The sequence below is a fragment of the Symsagittifera roscoffensis genome, chromosome 9, assembly GCF_963678635.1.
Source record: "Symsagittifera roscoffensis chromosome 9, txSymRosc1.1, whole genome shotgun sequence".
NCBI classification, from domain to species: Eukaryota; Metazoa; Xenacoelomorpha; order Acoela; family Convolutidae; genus Symsagittifera; species Symsagittifera roscoffensis.
In genome coordinates, this window is record NC_087070.1 from 24,490,126 (window position 1) to 24,507,232 (window position 17,107).

The window sequence follows — 17,107 nt, forward strand, 5'->3', positions numbered from 1 at the left end:
GCCGAGTAAGCATCAAGGAACAGGCACGCGAATAGGCCGCAGCGTCAACATGCTCAAATATCAATCGGGGAATCAAATCGGCTAATTGTTGATGGTGGAATCCCTCATGCGCGAAGGACCGAATGCGCGAAAATGAAAATCAGTCAATCAGATTTCAGTAATCTAAAATTTGGAAAGAAAGTAAACATTTCCAGGGACTGGAGTATTGATATTGGCCGACAATAAAATCGGCAGAAATATGCAAATTTTTCAAATTGTTATTGACCGCCGGAAAATCGGGACAAATTTAACATTTCCAGGGTTTCGTAATGAAAGCAGCAAAATATTGCTTCATTTAATTCATTTTAACTGAATGACATTAGTTTCTTTTTAAAAATTGACTTTCGGCTAATTTTGTCTTCGGTCCTTGGCCCACAAGTTTTTTCGCCCATTCGGTCCTTCGCGCATGAGAATAGCCCCCGAGATGTGTTATACTTCGAAACTTATCCGTTATCAGAAGTTTTCTAGAAGTATTCATTAGCATGAACTTTAGAGACATTCATTTATAAATATTGCAAACTTAAACTTCGAACACCGGAATGTTCACGAACACATTCACAAACAATTTTGTTTTCGTATTCTACCTCCAAACTGTAAAACTGTCAGTTGATTGTTTATCGGGTGGGGAAATGGTAGAAGAGCCCGAAATTGTTAAAGAATTCCTGTGGCGACTTTGGTGCTTTTGCTTTCAAAAGTTTCATACCAGAATATGCGTGTTTCATTTGCCAAACTATCATTTAAAGCATTATCATAATTTTTTTATCTAAATTCAGTCTGAATTTTAGTTCACGGATTACAAAGTTTAGTCGATTTTCAGATATAAAAATAGTGCAGTTTATGTTTTCGGTTAAAAATAATATGTTGCAAGTATAATGCATGCGTTTTGTTCGATTACAGAGTTACCTTCGCAGTCATTTATATTTTTTAATTATTTTATATCTCAACTATTAGATCAATTGGATGTCTTTATGTCAAAAATTTTGTTTCATCCAGTCTTTTCACTTTTATTTGAAACTTTTCAGGAGAAGATGCAAGCCTAACTCAGGTCTTGCCTGTTTCATGAATATATTTTACTAAGCGCTCATTGCTGGTTGAATGCTTAGTAATTTTATCCTAAATTATAAGTCTCACCTTAGATCGTCAAATTGTCTTGACAAAAAGTAGAGTAGAAACAATAGTTAGAAAAGGTATGAATTAATTAGTTGGTTAATTACAAAGCACTGGGTTATTAGATTATATAAACGAATCGAACAGCTTAAAGAAATATACCTATGAGGGGAGGTTGAGCTAATCTTATGTTGTTCATCAATTTTTTATCTTCTTACTAAGATCGGTGGCTGATTAGTATGTATGGTTGCCCTTGATTTTGTCCAAGTCAGCATTTCTGGTTGGGTCGTCTGAATCGTCTTGCCGTAGTCCTTTGGGTACTTGTAGTCCAGACTTCCTCGGGGGTGCGTATCTCGATTATTTCGATTTATAATTTTTCGAATCAAACTTAAATTGAGAATTTATTCTCTTTTTATAAATGAAAAGGGCTAGATTAATTTTAGTGTTAGGGCAGAAAAGAAAAATTATTTATTTTTAAAAGATCTGACTGAAGAGAAATGACTTGCTGCTGACTGAGCAAAATGAAACACTGAAGATTTCAGGCCAGTCCTTTTGCTCGTAAGCATAAACCGGCGGCTGATTCAATCTTTAATTATTCAGGTTTCACCTGCTCCTTTGTTCTCCCTTTCTTATAAGGGAATATTCAACTAGTTTTTATTTGATTTTTTCAAATCAAATATCTTCAACTTATTAGTCCCCTTTGATAAAAACCGCAGCCTTCAGTTTGTCTTATTAAAAATTCATATTACTCTCTCTGATGCATCATATTGCAGGTGCACCTCTGCTTAATCAAAGCAAGGAGAATTTCAGTGCAGCCGGCAAGACTGCTAAATATTTATCCAGTTTGTTTCAAGTTAAGTTAAAAGGGACGTATTAATAATCGCCGCCCTTTTCAAATATTGAGTATGAAAAAATGAGAAAACTTGGACAAGTATTCAAAAAGGAGTGGATTTTCAAAACAAGATTTTATAGTCCTAATAAGAGTAAATCAGTCAATATCTGATTTAGTGAAAAGAGGCTTTAATTTAAATGGCACGCTCCAATTTAGAATTGGGTCGTTAAATAAACAATTAAGACAATGGTCTTTTGTGTGTGTGTAGTATTTTGCAATACTACAACTCACCCCTTTTTTTAGAAAATTAAGCTGTTCGATTCTTACAGTTACCATGGTGAAAATTTAAACACTTTACTGGTTAAATACTATAGTTAAAAAATTTAAAAAGAACATCAAATGAAAAGTTTGAAAAGATAGGTTAGGTTTTATCTAGAGCTTCCTTCCGGCTTCTAGCTCCACATTGTATGATCTGAGGATCGCTATCTTCCTCTGTGAAGCCTCAAGTTTTTGTTGCAACTTCACGATTTTCTTCTTTTTAATTTTGTTTTTGATTCGTAGTCTGCTCATTCCGTCCGTAAGTTGTTGAATGTCGTCCTGTTCTTCCTGTCTGTTTTTTATATGGTTCGGAAAAGCAGTTATTCCCTCGAACGGGATGGTGACTTGCGTGCCTCCTGCCTTGAGGATGTAGCCGTGTTCCTCCCTCTTCTTTAATTTCCAGAAGTTGTTTTCGTTCTTTATAACCACTTCTGGCTGGGTTATGAAGTCGATAGGCATCATCGCCTTTTCCATTGTCATTGAATTGACGACTTCAAGGAACGATGGCAGTTTCCATCTGTTATAATTTTCCTTTATTGAGTACTTTAAACTCGTTATATATTTTGGATTTTCCGTATCCAATTTGGTTTCTCTGCACTTCTGCAGTTCCAATCTTTGGGTTAAATTGGGAAAATTGCGAGGATTCCTATTTAACCCGTCGTCCATTGACAAAGATTGTACTGCTACAGGTTTTCGTTGTTTCTTCCTGCGAGGCAGCTTTCTTTTAAACTCCTCTGGTGCTGGGTCTGAATTTCTGCAGTTCCAGTTTAAAATTGGGTCGTATTCCATTTGCTAAACATCAATAAAAAATGACCAAATTTTCAAAATCCCGAATTACATTCGGATATTAGGGCTAATTATCAAATGTTTGAACAATGAAGGACAAAGTGTAAAATTGTATATATATAAAAGGTGGAAAATATAATCTTGTGGTTTCACACAAACCCACTACGGAAAACAAATGAAGAAAGACGATCATGGTGTTTATTAACCACAGGAATACAAATGAAGAAAGACGATCATGGTGTTTATTAACCACAGGAATAAAGCATTTTCCGACACTGAGTTAAGCTCAGATATTAAACTTATGTAGTTAAAGCAAAAATGGAAATTTTAGGCATTAATTAACCCCTAATATAAAAGTATGTCCACCTGGTTGTCATAACCAGCAATTTTTGTTACATTTTTTGATAGAAAAAACAAAAGATTTAAATTAGAATCAAATCAAAATGAAATATCGTAGAAAAGGAAAATTAAACAGACAATTTGCAAACTGTATAGTTTTCAAAAAGATAAGTTTATTAGTTTATCTTTGGTTTTAATCCTCTGCATCAATCCATGTTCACATCTTTAGTACAGAAAGTCATCCTGAACTTTATGATGCAAAAATTTAACGTAAACAATCTTAAGGATGATGTGGTCCAATTTTCAAAGTGTTGCTTCTGAAAATTTGTTGTTTTTAAGGGTTTAAATGCCTGCATGTTGTGGATTTTGGGCTACCGAATTGATATTTTGGCCAAATTGTGAGGAGTGAATCATAAGAGTCTCAAAGGCTGCATACAGCCACCAACAAGCACTTGCGTTGTTGAAAGAATATGGTACCATAATTTTAAAAAGGCTACATGAAGCCACCAACAAATGCTGGCATAAATCTGCGGCGGGTCGGGTCGAAAAACGTTGTTCGCCCATTTTTTGATAAAGAATATTGATGAAAATTTTTATCAATGTGTTGAGAAGAAAGGAGGTGATATCTCCCTTTTTGATGAATTTCTTCTAGTTTGCATTTTGTAACTTGAAAACTACAAAGATGATAATTATTGTCATCGGTCCCTACTTGGGCCCTAAGAGGAATCCGATGGTGCAAATTAACTTCGCAGAATGAGTTTGTTACAATCTTACATTGGCTAGTTCTTTCATCAAAGGTTTCACTCTATTAATTCTCGTTATTGCACGTAGGGTAATTTGACATTCCCTTAAGTTTAATACTGAATTTTCAGTTAATAAAACCGCCTGAAAATGAATTCATTATAGACTCGTAACACTGTAATATTTGAAACTCCTGGCCTTTTGCAGTTTTTTTGCAAATATATTGAAGTCGAAAAACTTTTTTTTGTCTGAGCCATTGGCTTCCGATCCCTCTATCTTTATTTGATTCTGAGGATGGTCCAAAATTGTAAGCGTACTTGACTGTTTTCGATCTCGGTTAAGAATTAAATCCGTGTTCATGCATTTTGGCATATCCCCTTAGGTGTCATACAGAACCGCTATTCATTGTAGTATATTTGTTGGATAATACTCGTAATCTTATTTTTTAGTAAGATTAAATTAGATTTACTGCTCAGTATACAAAACGTTAGGTAAAATAACAAAGTTAAAGCGTTATAAAAGCTTTGACGAAAACTTCACATTTATAAATAATTTAAAGCAGGAAGAAATGGGTTTATTTTATTTCTATGTTTTCAAACGTTTGGCCTATTACACCTTTGTTTATATCTACTTTTGATAATCTGGAGTTTTTAAGTACGATAGGCATTGACTTAATTTCATTCCTACAATAAGTGCTTTTTCCATTAATGCCTTTTTGTTCTAAGGACTTATCAATTCTAAACGATGTTCCTGCTTTGAAAACTATGCCTGCTGGAGAAACTGAAATTACGCGGGATGATTTTGGTGCAATAGTTATATTTTTATCAAGAAGTACATTTTGATAAAAACTTAGATATGGATAACTTTTGCTTCTTATAATAATGATAGGAACTGTTATATATGGGTATTTTTTTAATTCTAAGTTCAAATTTGGAAAGTTTATTGATTTAATGTTGTGACAAATGAAATCCATTCCTAATATATTTAGATCGCAGCAATTCTTGGCTGAAATCCATGCTTTAATTTTTACCGGATTATCAGAGTTTGTACCAAAAGTTGATTCAAAATTAGTATAACCTATAAGTTTAAGTTTTTCTCCATTCACAGCAACTGTGTTTGATCTAGATTTATTCAACTGTAGAGGCTGTATTTTACAAAATTGTTCATAACTGTCAAAATTAATAAGCGAACATGTTGCTCCAGTGTCTAGTAGAAATTGAGTTTCCAGACCGTTATTTTTATTTTTGTCTCCGACGGGATGTTGGTATAAATTAATATATAATTGTATTTTTGGTTCAGACGGAGACTGATCTAGTTTAAATTAGCAAGTTCACACTCATTGTCGGTAATAGTCTCCTGGAATGTCATCATCACTAAAGTTGTGGATCTGGTAAGGTGAATGATAATCGTTATTTTCGTTGAAGTGTTTCTTACTGTTCGACCTGTCACGCGATTGAGAACTTTCATTGAAGTTTGACAAGTGCCTGAACTCTTGCTGAGAGTTTATGTCATTGAAATTGTTGTCTACTCTTGACCTACTCTTGCTATAGTTATGGTAACTTCTGTTTGAGTTCTCTCTTAATTGAAGCGAGTCATAATTTTGCTCCTGTTGATCGTTATATTTAAAGCAATGGCTTATCGTATGGCCTGACATGCAACACCAGTTGCAAAACATTGGGTTGTTTTGTTTGTTTCTTTGCTCATGTGGATTATAAGCTGCGTTTATTTTATGATATTTCATTAGTCCTGTTAACTCTTTAAGTTGATCCTTTATTCCCTCTATTTCCAATTTATTATCTATGCTACTGGATGCTGTTCCGATAAAATCTCTACTTATTGCAAAACTTAAGTCTTTTGTAGCAATATGATCTTTTAATTGCTGCCAAGTTGCGGGTGGATTCTCAATTAGGAATTGATGCGCCTTTTGTTTTAAGCCTAGCGGGCTTAAGCCACGTACAAAGAATTCCATTTTCTTTGCTGTTCTTTGATCATCATTAAAAGTTGGATTAGGCCATCCACGGTCTACTGCGGTGCTTAATCTATGTATGTAGCTTTTAATGAATTCATTAGGTTGTCTTTTTATGTTTTCTGCTTCTATTCGTCTCCTATACTTATCCTTATCATCAGTGAATCTATCTATGAATTGATCTCTTATCTCATTCCAAGGTAAGTTTGCTGCTAATCCCTGATACCATTGAGCGGCTGGGCCTCTTAATATTGAACCAAATAAGGCTCTTTGTCTGTTATCATATGCGTCTTGTTCGTCACCTGCGTCTCCTGGTCTAGTGCCTAGGGAAAATGCTATCTTTTTCTCTACTATATCAAGAAAATCTCTTGCATCTTCATTCGGATCTAAGCCGGTAAACTTTTCGAGAGCTAAATCTGGGTATGCTACTACATTTGCCATCTTTGTTTAATTCACTCAATGTTTTGTTAACAATATATAAAAGGTTTGGATGTGTTGTGTACTGATCAATTGTACGGACTGAAATAATTGTTAGAATAAAGTTACAATAAAGTTAAATAAAGTTACAATGAAGTTTGCTGGTTTCAATGAATACGAATTTTTGTTAGATAGATCAATAGTGCTAATGGGCTGATTAAGCTTTTTTAAGATAGAAGTTATCTCTAGGGTATTGCTGCTGGAGAGAATGGTTAATTCGTGAATATTTTAGTGTGGGTGTTTGGACAAAATTGTGATTTGATCTTTTTGGATATTGGTGATATACCATATAATTTTTGTGGATTTATTTTAATTTTAGTTTTAAATGAAATGCTGTTGTATTTACTTGATAAAAGTTGGTCATAGCATTTTACATCATTTTAGGGACATAAATATTTATTTAGGGAATGATAAACAATATAAAGTATATTTAAATTTTTCTTATGAACTTGTTATGATTTATTTTTTGTTAAGGAAAAATTTGTGTTGTTAATAAAAAATGATTAAAATACAAGTAGTTTTGTGCTTGGGTATATCATGATATCAAAAAGCAATCGGGAGTGAAGCAATTAATCGTACTTGCGGTATATAAATTATCTTATTTGGTATTTTTATTTGCTTAAGAATTGTGTCAATTTCTGGAGTGTATCGTCAAAAAAAGACGTATAATTCGTGTTTATCGTCGTTAGGGTGTTTTGCTAGTATACTAATATGATCTTTTTCAGTGTTAGTGATTTACCATATGATGTTAGAGACTTTATTTCCTAATTTGAGTTTTAAATTTATTGTACTGACGTCAATTTTAAAATTTGTTGACATTAATTTTTACGATGTTTGTTTTCTTTTTCTTGAGCTAAGTTGTACTATTTGATTAGTATGTTTTAGAGTAATGAAAACCTCTTAGGAATTTTTGAATATTAACAAAGGTTATTAATAATAAGATAAGGAAATAAAAATTTTCTTTGGAAAAAAAAAATTTTTCTAAATTTTTTTCTAAGTTTTTCAAGTTTTTTATTTGCTGATTCCTTAACTGAAACCTAAAACTTTGTTCAAGTGAAGTTTTGTTGATGCTATGGTATGGTTAACAGTATAACTATATGCCTTTATTGGTTATTATTGGTTCAAAACTTATTTTTTTTGTTAAAAATTTTTAGAAAATTTTTTGACTGAAACGATAATCTGAAACCTGAAACTATGGTAGCTGAAGTTGAGATTTTTTTAATCTTAAAATTTTCTATACGCTTTATTATATCTGGTTTTCGCTTTATCTTGCAAAAAAATTCGAGAAAACCGAATCTTTTGATATCTTAAACTTAGTTTTTGAAAACTCAAACCTAAAACTCTGAAACTCTCTAAAACTCGGTGCATGAAAATAAAAAGTTGGTTTTTGATAGCTGGTCTAGTGTAAATTAGAATTTTGAACAGGTTTGTAACTTCAAAATCAAAAATTTGTTTGCGGAAACCTACGTTTTTGGGGCTGAAACTATGATCTCTAGAACTGAAACTATGGTTTGACCACTTGGTTTTAGAGTTTTGAGATTGGAAATTTAGGTTGGTCTCTCTAATATATTTCTATTTCAGCAATAAAATTGCCAAAAAGATGAAAATTTTAGCCTAAAACGACGATTTTAGTTTTCTGAAACTATAAGTTTGAGGGCTCAAACTAACACCTTCTAGAAGTTTTTTGAGTTTAAAAATTTGTTAGTGCATTAAAGATTCTTATTATCTTTCAATATTTCACAAAAATTTTTCTCGGGAAGCAAGATTTTTGGTTCTGAAACCAAAAACACCAATTCTGAAACGTACGTTTCAGCCTTAGGAACCAAATTTTAAAATTGGTTTGGTGGGTTTTAACACCGTTAGTTTTCTCTAGAAAGTCAAATTTCGGCGTTCGGAGCTCATTTTTGAGACCAAAAACTCAATTTTTGTGTTCTGAAACCTGAAATTAACAAAAACGTACCATTTAAGACCAGGTTTTTGACTTATGGTATCCAAATTTGGGTTTGACTAGTTCAACTTTTGCTGTTTTACCCGAATCCGTTCACAGAAACTTTAAATTTTGACCGGAAACTATACTTATTTTAACTGAAACGTTTGACCCTATAACTGAAACCTAGACTGAAACCAAAAATTTTGGCTGGTAAAAATCAATTTTTTAGTGCTTATGCTATCATATGAAACCTATTTTATCAATATAAAGTGGATGTGTCAGTGTTTCAAACCTAGTTTTTGTTGTGAAACCTGATATTTTTGTGCTGAAACTAAAACTTGGTGTTTGGTGTTATGTGGTTAACGTTTAAGATTGGTTTTAGTGCGTAATCTTATTGTTAATTAGGTGTATAGTTAAACTGTGTCAAAAAAAACTAATGATTTATTAAAAAACACTCAAATCCGTTCCTTCCTTTTTGGTTTTTGTTATTTTCGTCCTTAGTTTCAGTAATTGGTAGCTTTACTGATGGATGATTTAGGTTTAAGTTACGTTAAGGTGGTTAGAATTAAAATGAGTTTAAGAAAATTTGAGGATAAGCCTCGAGAATTGATGAAGGATTAGGATAAATAGCAACAACCGTGGATGGTTTGAGATAATGTGATGAAGAATTCAATTTATCATACAATTTAGGGTACTCTTAGATCGCACATATGACCACTTAACCCCCTCGAAAAAATAATTGAAGATATTTAATAAGTTTTTGAGCACTTAAGTTTAATACAGAATTTCGTTAATTTTAGTGATGATAACTTTAAACTGAAGTTTTGGCATGTAATTAGTGGATTACTGGACAAAACGGGTATATCTTACTAGCGGACTTAGGCAGAGAACGATTCTTTCAGAAATTTTATATATTATTATAATAATAGATAATAGTTAAGTTCATGAGCTAATGTCAGTTAGAAAGCCGTCTAATAGACCTCGAGATGGAGGGATATCGTGGGCGACTGCTAGCGCAGGGGATGCTTTCGCAAGAACCCTACTAGGAATATCTGTCAAGTAGAAGACAATGAAATTGTGTTTCTATCGAAAGATACCCATTGTCTCTGGCTTTTTGAGGTTGGAAACTAATCTGACAAATACTCACAGATCCTAAGAATAATATATTTTTATAATTTTAAAAGCTGTTTCTAGTTTGTTGGAAAAAGAATTTCTTAAGGAGTAGTTCTCTGCTGCGGTCGCACCAGTTTTACTAAGCGCTCATTGCTGGTTGAATGCTTAGTAATTTTATCCTAAATTATAAGTCTCACCTTAGATCGTCAAATTGTCTTGACAAAAAGTAGAGTAGAAACAATAGTTAGAAAAGGTATGAATTAATTAGTTGGTTAATTACAAAGCACTGGGTTATTAGATTATATAAACGAATCGAACAGCTTAAAGAAATATACCTATGAGGGGAGGTTGAGCTAATCTTATGTTGTTCATCAATTTTTTATCTTCTTACTAAGATCGGTGGCTGATTAGTATGTATGGTTGCCCTTGATTTTGTCCAAGTCAGCATTTCTGGTTGGGTCGTCTGAATCGTCTTGCCGTAGTCCTTTGGGTACTTGTAGTCCAGACTTCCTCGGGGGTGCGTATCTCGATTATTTCGATTTATAATTTTTCGAATCAAACTTAAATTGAGAATTTATTCTCTTTTTATAAATGAAAAGGGCTAGATTAATTTTAGTGTTAGGGCAGAAAAGAAAAATTATTTATTTTTAAAAGATCTGACTGAAGAGAAATGACTTGCTGCTGACTGAGCAAAATGAAACACTGAAGATTTCAGGCCAGTCCTTTTGCTCGTAAGCATAAACCGGCGGCTGATTCAATCTTTAATTATTCAGGTTTCACCTGCTCCTTTGTTCTCCCTTTCTTATAAGGGAATATTCAACTAGTTTTTATTTGATTTTTTCAAATCAAATATCTTCAACTTATTAGTCCCCTTTGATAAAAACCGCAGCCTTCAGTTTGTCTTATTAAAAATTCATATTACTCTCTCTGATGCATCATATTGCAGGTGCACCTCTGCTTAATCAAAGCAAGGAGAATTTCAGTGCAGCCGGCAAGACTGCTAAATATTTATCCAGTTTGTTTCAAGTTAAGTTAAAAGGGACGTATTAATAATCGCCGCCCTTTTCAAATATTGAGTATGAAAAAATGAGAAAACTTGGACAAGTATTCAAAAAGGAGTGGATTTTCAAAACAAGATTTTATAGTCCTAATAAGAGTAAATCAGTCAATATCTGATTTAGTGAAAAGAGGCTTTAATTTAAATGGCACGCTCCAATTTAGAATTGGGTCGTTAAATAAACAATTAAGACAATGGTCTTTTGTGTGTGTGTAGTATTTTGCAATACTACAATATGCAAAAAACGGAAATCCAACATGTAATTGAGAGCTTTCAGAAACCAATATAGACCCAATTTGACAAACAGCATAAATGTATCATGACAAATTGTACCTTGACAAAGAGCATAATTTTTTTTTAAAGATTTTGATCTCTCACTTGATTCAGAAGGAAAACTGTTTACAGGGTAATTATTTTTGAGGATTATTTTCAGCAATAAATTTTTTTAACCATGATGCATCGTTGAGCAAGTCGTCTATCGGGCAAAAGTGAAAAATAAAGGTGAGTGCGGTGAAAAGATAGAAACACAAAATAGATGAAACTAAAACAGATCAATTGAGACAAAAAATCTCACAATTTGAAAATGGAGTGTTTACAATCACATCTTTTTTATCACGCAAAACGAAACAAATCTAAATTTGCCATAAAATAAGCACTGCTCTTGCTCAAAAAACTTTGTTTGACCTCCTTCTCCCCTGCTCGCCTCACATACGAGTCAATTAGTAAATGGTAGTAAATGAGCTGTTTTACCTGGAAAATTTTGCTGGGTGAAAAAATGCGGCAGATGCGTGCATTTTTTGCATTTCACTCTTTTGAAGCTCTAAAAGCGGCGGAGATGGAGAAATAGACACAAATTTTGGTTTTTAAGTGTTTGCTTCCAAACCCACAAATCCGCTTAAATACTGAATAATCTTCAATTCGCCAATTTAGGTCTGTAATTAGTTATTTAAAGGAGAGCACCCTAAACGAACACGCATTTTTTTAGTCGAAACATTCCTCAAAAAGTCGTTTTGATCTGTTTTCTTTTCACAAATTCATCTGCGTCAGGAAAAATATTTCAGAATAGCGTCTTCATAGTGTTTTGAGAGAAGCCTGAACATCAGTACTCGAAAATCTTCCCTAGAAGGAAGATCTTATGCAGGGAACATTTTCAAATGAAGTTCTTTCAATTAAATAATTACTTCGGAATTGGCGGGAAGTGTTTGACAAAAAATCAGAAAAAAACTTGATTTTGCTAAAAGATTACAGTTTTTCGAAAAAAACTATGACGTAGCTACTTCTGCAGCCAACATTCCTCACCGGCTGAGTGATTCTTTAATTGTGGAGAAATTTCTTCATAAAACATTCTCATAACGAATTTTTCGATTTAAATCAGAATCTCAGATTTTGCAGTGTTCAATTTTTTCTAACTGTCTGCTTAATCTCGAAAAATAAACAATTCTTGTTAAAAATGGACCCTTAATGTTAAAATGAACCCAAAACCTTAATCTTTAAATTGGCGCTGTAGTTTCTGAGACCTTTCAAAAAAAATCCAAAAAACGGTCAAAAGTACTTATTTGTGCATTTCCGGAAAACCATTTTTTTCCTGAAAATGGGTTGTAGCCGCTTACACAGAGAAGAATCCCACGATTTGTTTTTCTATATAATCTTTAGACCCAAGTTTGAGAGAGTATTTTTTAGAAAAGTTTGAAAAATTACAAAAATGATCAAATTGCCAAAAAATGGCCTTTTCTGAGACCACAAACTTTTTAATTGAAATTGGGGAGTAGTGGCTCATACAAAAGAGATTACCGCTGCCCCGTTTTTTTCCACGAAAGTTAAATGTCAGATTTGGCGTAGAAGTATCTGATAAAAAATCCAACAAAAAGAGAATTCTAAAAAATTTTTAAAATATTAAAAATTAGACTTAGCAAAATGACGAGTTACAAAAATTCGAGGAAAGTAAAAAAAAAACTTGAAACTCAAATTGCAATCTATGCTTCAAATAAAGTAAGACGATGAAAAAACGCACTAGACAATGTAAATTCCACATATAGTGCACGTGAAAAAGAACACACAGAAACTAGGCCGCAGAATACTATACCTGCAAAATTCAAAAGTTGTTCAAGAAACTTATTTGGAAATAAAATTACTGATGTGAGTAGATTTTACCTATTTACTATTTAATTAATGGTAGTTAGTTTTGAATTTTCAGGAAATTGAGCGTGTCTTGAAAATAACCATTGTTATCATTCTGTAAACAAAGTTATTTACGGGAACAAATGTCTAGTATGCGGTTGAAAACCCTTGCTCAACGCAAAAATAGAGATATATCAGAAACTGATCGACATACTGAATGAAATGTCAGTTTAGCTTCCTATTTTTTTATTGCTGTTGGAAAAATTGAAATTCCGTTTAAGTTCTCCGTTTTCAAGCGTGGAATTTTTCGTCCAACTTGCTAACGCCTTTTTTGTCTAATTTTGCTTTTGTCTCATTTGCACATCCTCATTAGTATTCCGTTTGAAGAAAAACGGGTGATAAGTTACATTAGGTGGCAGGTTTACATTCTCTTTGTCTCAGTCTAAACAAAACCATAAACCTAACCAGCCAAAATCAAACCCGGATCTCTACTGGTTGGATCAATTGTTTTGAACGCGATATTAAGCTACATATGACCACGGGCCCGACATTGACGCCCGATTAGATCCTCGTTTTTTTGCTCAGCTGAATTAAATTAGTTGCATCGGTCACCTAGTTTAATATTTCACCAAAAAACGAATAAATCAATCAAAAGACCAAACTAACTTGATTTCCTTGTCTTTCTTTTTGAAGAATTAAAATTAGAAATTGAGCACTTTTGAAAGGAGATTTACCAAACTCAGAAGCAAAGATTCCATTCGCGAAACAAACATTAAAAAAATCATTTAAAAATCTGCGGTGTAACAAATAATTGACTTCTTCAAACATCTAACAGTAAAAGGAATTTTAACATCTGATTTTCACTTCAGATCTACAGACAGAGATTTATACAACAAGTATGCTTCAATAAGAAAAATTATTAACATGCTTCAAACAGTCAAAAGACTGTTGGAAAAATGTCAATGGGGAAAGCTAGGCGAAAACATTGCTGAACTTTTTTGAAAACTAATTTTCAAAAATAAAGAACATTATATGATTATAGAGCTCTTTGATTTTCCAGAGCACCTTATGACTGATACTTTTGCAATAAAATCATTCCAACTTAAGAAAACTGATTCATAGGTTAAATTTTTTTTGCTGGGAAAATAAAATTTATTTGCAAAACTAGAAATAATTTTTTCGCGCCATTTTTGCATTCGTATTTGGAGAGCACAACTTACCGTCTTCTCCGCTAATTAAATTGAATTCAACGTATGAAATCAAAAGTCAAACAGAGGCGAAGCTGCGCTTTGGAAACACAGTCGAGAAAATTGTTGAAAAAAAAGATCTGAACGGGCAAAACATAATGAAATAAAGATTATACCATACAAAAATTGTTGAGATTAGGAGTATCACGCTCTCAAATCTTCTCTAGGATCATTTGTAATTTCACTAAAATTAGCCACCAATAAAGCAGCTAGTTTCTATCAAAATGCTATTGTTATGCAAGGAAACTCGACTAAAACACTTTTTATATTACCGAATTTGAATATCTGACCTGTTGGTCAGGAGTCTGACTTCCTCGCATCTGCTCCACGTCGCTTGGAAGTAAGAGAGTGGCCCAGCTAATGCTGGATCTACCTGTTCTAATGTTTTAAGCACAGAGGCGAAGTCGAGTTTCGTAACACTTCCGATGCAAAACACAGACTGTGCTACAAAATAGTGAATGAAAAAAACTTTTTAAAAAAATCAGAAAAAAACTCAAATTCTGAAAAATTATGTTGGAAAAATTACTTGAAAAAATAACTTGACAAAGTTGGAAAATTACACCTACCAAAACTTCATATTTGTATCGAATGAAGTTCATAAACAACCCTTAAAAATGGAAATCAATTACTGAGCGGCAACAAAGGCGACAAATTTTGGGCCGCTAAACAGTTGTCATAAAAAACTTCATAAAAATTGAAAGTTTTTACGACCCACCCAAACTAAATCACATAATCCCATACGAATATATTTTTCTCTCTGAATAACGCAAAATAAGCTGACTAACTTCATGTAATAAAAACTAAAAAAAAATCGAAAATTAAAAAAATCGAAAAACTCAAAATCAGACATGGTGAATTTTCAGACATGGATGAAGTTGTTGAATTTCAGTTATAGTAAAACCTGTTCAAATTGGAACAAAACCGACACTTTAAAAACTTAACTAAAAGAAACCCTACCAGATAGAAAAAGATGTTTCAAAAAACTGAAAATGAGTTGAGTTTTTGAGTTTTATGATTTCAGTTTTTCTGAAAAGACAATTACAACCTGACACGGGTTTGAACTAATAACTACTCTTCAGTAACTACTTAGTTACTATTTTGTACTTTTATTTGATTTTTCAAGAAAAAATTTGTCAGAAGAGATCCTCTAGAAGCGTAGATCCTGTGCTTAATATTTTTTAAGGGAAAAAATCTAGTACCCGATTCCCAAACCTTTGCTTATCGCAAGGTTAATCAAATATTGTACTGAAACGAAAATACGTCATTTTTAAACTTCCAAAACGTGGACTTTACGTTCGACCCTTGTGTTTCTCTGCTTAAGTAGGGGATTAAATGCTATCTTAAAAGAGAAAACCTATACTCACTCTTTCAATTGAAGTCTTCATCTCCGATTTGGCTGGGTAATTTAAAAAAAATTTAAAAAAATCAAAAAATTGATCAAAAATTTCCCATATCCATAAGTTTTACTCTTCTAAAGCATGGGAATAGCCGCTGCCTTCCACAAACTTGTTTTTAGATTGAAGATTTCCGCACCTTGGTTTCTTAGATTGAACTTTTAGTATCAGATTTAGTTTGTGGTTTTCAAGACTAGTGACAAATTTTCCAGCAAAGAACGTCAAAAAATTTTCCGAAGTACATATCAGCTCTTCAGCAAGAAAATAGCGCGAAACAGATTACACAGCGAAAGTCTAAGCACCGTTGTAGTTTTGAAGAATTATCAACCTCAGAGTCACCAGGTTAATTTTCGAAAAAAAATCTCTTACCAAAAAATGGGCGAATTGTGAAAAATTGGAAATTTTCTCAGGCCATAATTTTACTAAAAGTAGTTTCTGAGAAAAGTCAAAATTTTTTTTTTATTTATCCAAAATGTCAAATAATGGGATTGTTCGAGGACACAGCTTTACCGAATTTAGGCAATAGCCTATTGAGAAGGGTAGATTCCCATAAGTTGTTCTTTTGATTGAAACCTGCATCTCAGATGTGCATATGTGAAAATAAAAATAAAACTCTAAACAAAGAGGACAAAAAGCCCATACTGAAATTTCGAAAGACGTAGAACATCAGGTAAAAGTAAAATATTAGCAAAATATGCAGGCACAAAGAAAGGCAACCGGTTTTTCCATTGGTACGATTTTTTTTGAAATTTGGTAGTTGTTTTTTGAGAAAAAGTGAAAATTCTGCGAAAAATAGATTTTCCAAAACGTTGCAAAAAAAACAAAGCAAAAAAAATCTCGGCTCTCTTTTCCTTCCCCACACACGAGCTTCAATATATTAGTGTAACGAGAGGTTTTACGAGGTTGAGTATGAGGATCAAATATGTTTATCGTGGCCTTATTAGTCAAATTGTATGTAAATTTTCATAATAATCGGACAATGTGGTCAACAAATTTACATGTAAAAGTTTGCAGGTGGGAGGGGGGAAAGAGCCATAAATTCTTTCTTTATTTTATATATACTAAAAATGAAAAAGATTAAAACTGGCGTGAACAAAAATACACAAAAAATAAGAGACGCAGTTACACTTCGCATACACAAGCAAAAACATGCCAGATATTGCAACTGGGAAAAATTGAATGAAAAAAACTTTGAGTCTGCAAATGTTCTTTAGAGACGCACGCAAGTCTACATAACTGCTAAATGACGCATTAGCAGTACCAGTCAATTTGAAAAAACAGAAAATTACCATTTTACATGCCTCAATTTATAGAGCGGACGCATTTTCACTAGTATGCGAAAAAGTTCATTAAATACATCCGACCCTGCCCAGGTTCGAGACCTCTTATTTTGTAGCTGGGGTCACCTTCCTTGCCTCTACGCTGTATATCCATGATACCTTGAAGCCTTTGTTATATAATAGTCTGACTGTATAATTGTCTCCAATACATACATTGACACATATATTCAGCTTTAAATGTCCTTGAATTCCGCGCATTTAGTGTTTTTAGTTTAAAAATCTTTTATGAGGTTAATTCTTGATTTACGAGAAACAAATTTGCTTGTATTTATCATATAACATCATCACTTTTGGTCGTCAGAA